The following is a 3,358-nucleotide window of genomic DNA, read 5'->3' on the forward strand; positions in this document are numbered from 1 at the left end:
TCAGATTCTGGCTGGCAAATGCATTTCTGGAGAAAGTTACCCCGAGGCTGGAGTCAGGTCCAGGGAGGGGAAACACACAAAAATAAAAGTTTAAAAAATAACAAAACAAAACATCACAAAATCTTCAGAGGACCCTTTCACATAACATCGCAGCAAAAGAAGTAAAGAGAAATAATCTCACTTACCTTTTTTTTGCAGATCTTCATACTTACCGTCCAGGTAAGACCTGATTCCATGTGGCGGTCTTTTCTCCTGCAGGAGCGAAGGACTACTCGGATGAATCTCGGGTGGGAGCGGGCGGGAAGACTTTTTTCGGGGTTGTACGCCGGCGCCCACCAACGGACACTCCCCAGTGGTCTTTCCAAACTGCCGGCGTGAGGATCTCACCAATTTCCCACGGAGGGAAGAGCGCTGAAAAAACGGGGAAACTGGTGAGAAAACTCAGCAGCAGCCGGCGGTAGGACCATCAATTTCGGGCCCAATAATCCAGGACAAAATTAATTGGCATTTGGCAAAGCGTGGGCTAATAAATTTAAGTCAGCCTGAATTCGTTAAAGTTAAATCGAGTTTGTCTAACTTGATCGAGTTCTTTGATGAAGTAACGGAGAGGGTTCATGAGTTTGGTTTTGATGTGTATATGGACTGTCAAAAGGCATTTAACAAAGTACCACATAAAAGACTTGTTAGCAAAATTAAAGGGACAGGGACAGCCTGGATACAAAATTGGCTAAAGAATGGAAAGCAGAGAGTAGTGGTGAATGGTTGTTTTTGAGACTGGAGAGAGGTATTTAGTGGAGTTCTGCAAGGGTCAGTGTTAGGACGACTGCTCTTTTTGATATATATTAAATGATGTGGACTTAGGTATACAGGACATAAAAAGTTTGCAGGTGACATGAAACTTGGAAGTATCGTAAACAGTGGGGCGGGTAATAACAGATTTCAGGAGGATATAGACAGACTGGTAAAATGGGCATACACTTAGCAGATAAAATTTAATGCAGAGAAGTGTGAATTGATTAATTTAGTTAGGAAGAATGAGGAGAGGCAGTATAAACTAAATGGTACCATTTTAAAGGGGGTGCAGGAACAGAGAGACCTGGGGGTATATGTACACGAGTGTTTGAAGGTGGCAGAACAAGTTGAGAAAGCTGTTAAAAAGGCATAAGGAATCTGTATAAATAGAGGCATAGAGCACAAAAGCAAGGAAGTTATGCTAAACCTTTATAAATCACTTGTTATGCCCCAGTTGGAGTATTGCATCCAATTCTGGGCACCACCCTTTGGGAAGGATATCAAGACCTTAGAGAGGGTGAAGAGGAGATTTACTAAAATAGCACAAGGGATGAAAGAATTCAGTTACGTGGAGAGACTGGAGAAACTGGGGTTGTTCTCCTTAGAGCAGAGAAGTTGAAGGGGAGATTTGGTAGAGGTGATCAAAATCATGAAAAGTTTTGATAGAGTAAATAAGGTGAAACTGTTTCCAGTGGAAGAAGGGTTGGTAGGTAACTAGAGAACACAATTTTAAGGTAATTGGCAAATGAACCAGAGGCAAGATGAGAATTATTTTTATGCAGTGAGTTTTAATACCACCCTTGCCCTCATTTGTTTATTTCTTTGCAGGAGAAATTGTTGCACAATGGCCTCTAAAGGCAGGCCATGGGCAGGGATTTCCCTAACCTTGTGCCTCCTTCTCAAGGCCAAACAGCTTGTGGCGAGGCACTAAGCTCTTGACATGGGAGATGTTGAGCATGGCGGCATCTTGTTGGTACCAGGTTACTAACTGAGCACTACCACCCTGGTATACCTGTAAATCACCACACAGCCAGATCCTTCAAACCACTTCATTGTCCCCTTAATTGCAAGGGGATGATGCTTACCAAACCTTGGCTCCTACCTTCCTCTCCTGCAGATCAAACACATAATCGGTACCATAGGAGGAGGAGGAGGAGGAGGAGGAGGAGGAGACAACCACTTCCCACAATCTGGCCTTCAGGTGGCACCTAGAAGCTGCACAAGAATAGGTGCTCATAGGGAATGCCATCGCTGCTCATGAGTATTCCTGATAATGGGTAGGGGAGGTGGAGTGCGGGAGTTTGAAAATCTGTTGGCTTTCTGTCCAGCTAAGAATCAATCAGACGCAAGTACATGTGCCTGTGGCAAAATGCCAAAAGAAATGGCTTTAAAAAAATCACTACTTATGTGTAGTAAACTGTTTATAAAGATCTTCAGCCTCTTCTTTGTCAGTAACTGTCCACTTCTGCCTTTCCCAGCTGATTCTGACAGCTGCTGCCCCTCACTGAGTGGAACTTGCCCCGGCTGTAGCAGTTGTGTAAAGTCCGAAAAATTGGGAGTCCTTCATCACCGGCTGACAAGTGACCACATCTAAATGAGGTGGATGGATCGCGCAATGGCTCAGGGATTGTGAGGAAACTTAAGAGTGGTCATCTAAAGGCACCTAACTGCTGGAACCGGCTTCCCTGCGAGTTCCATTGTTGGAAAAATTCCCACGACAATTCAAGCTAAACTGGTGGAAATTATGAGGAAATGCACCCCCCCCACCCCCCGCAATGAAATAATAACAAGACACAGTTTAGCAGGCCCAGCTCTCATCCCAACTAATGGAAATAATGGACAATAAAATACCAAAATGAATGCTCCAATGAAGCTGTCTTCCAGTAAACATATATGAAACAACATTTGTAGCAAAGTAGTAATATGATCATTTATATTTTGCTACAAATAGCCTGCTTGGAAAATTAGTTTGAAAATAATAATGGGAATGGATTTCCAGTTGGCTGGTGTGGCTTCTCCTCTGTCAGGATTCTCGTGACTGCATTAAGTGTTTAACTGTGTCCAGATGCATAGGCACTAAAGAGCTGGGCATCATTGGTTCAATGGTGTAATGGTGAGCACTCTGGACTCTAAATCCAGCAATCCGAGTCCAAATCTTGGGAAAAGCTGAATTTTGTGTGATGGTGGTACAGTGGTAAGCATGATTGCCTTCCACGCAGTTGTCCTGGGTTCGATTCCCAGTCATCACATTTTTTACTTTCTACTTGAGGATGAAATGATCCTCTGATGACTCTGGTTGCAAGCAGTTCTTACAGTAGCATCTCAAGGATTTAATCAAGAAAGTGTAAAACTGGAAGTGTCTGATAGTCTCCATCGGGAGCTATCTGTATCAGTAAGCAATTAAAGAGGCACTGGTGATGAAATGATGAAATGTTTGACTGTGAGAGAGTTCCACTGTGCAAAGCTCTGGGAACAGTGTGCAGGTACAGCACCCAAATAAATAAATGGCAGTAAGGATTGTCTTTTGTGTTATCAGGAAAGATGCACAGGGAATAATAAACTTTAA

The 3,358-nt window shown here is 43.3% G+C and overlaps 1 non-coding gene across 1 annotated transcript; it reads left to right on the plus strand.

Moving 5' to 3' along the window:
- The first annotated feature begins 2,969 nt into the window (after window positions 1–2,969).
- On the plus strand, window positions 2,970–3,041 carry trnag-ucc (transfer RNA glycine (anticodon UCC)). The gene has a single exon. It is a non-coding gene; the product is annotated as a tRNA-Gly (tRNA).
- The last annotated feature ends 317 nt before the right edge of the window (window positions 3,042–3,358 follow it).

This window comes from Pristiophorus japonicus, chromosome 1 (assembly GCF_044704955.1).
Source record: "Pristiophorus japonicus isolate sPriJap1 chromosome 1, sPriJap1.hap1, whole genome shotgun sequence".
NCBI lineage: Eukaryota > Metazoa > Chordata > Chondrichthyes > Pristiophoridae > Pristiophorus > Pristiophorus japonicus.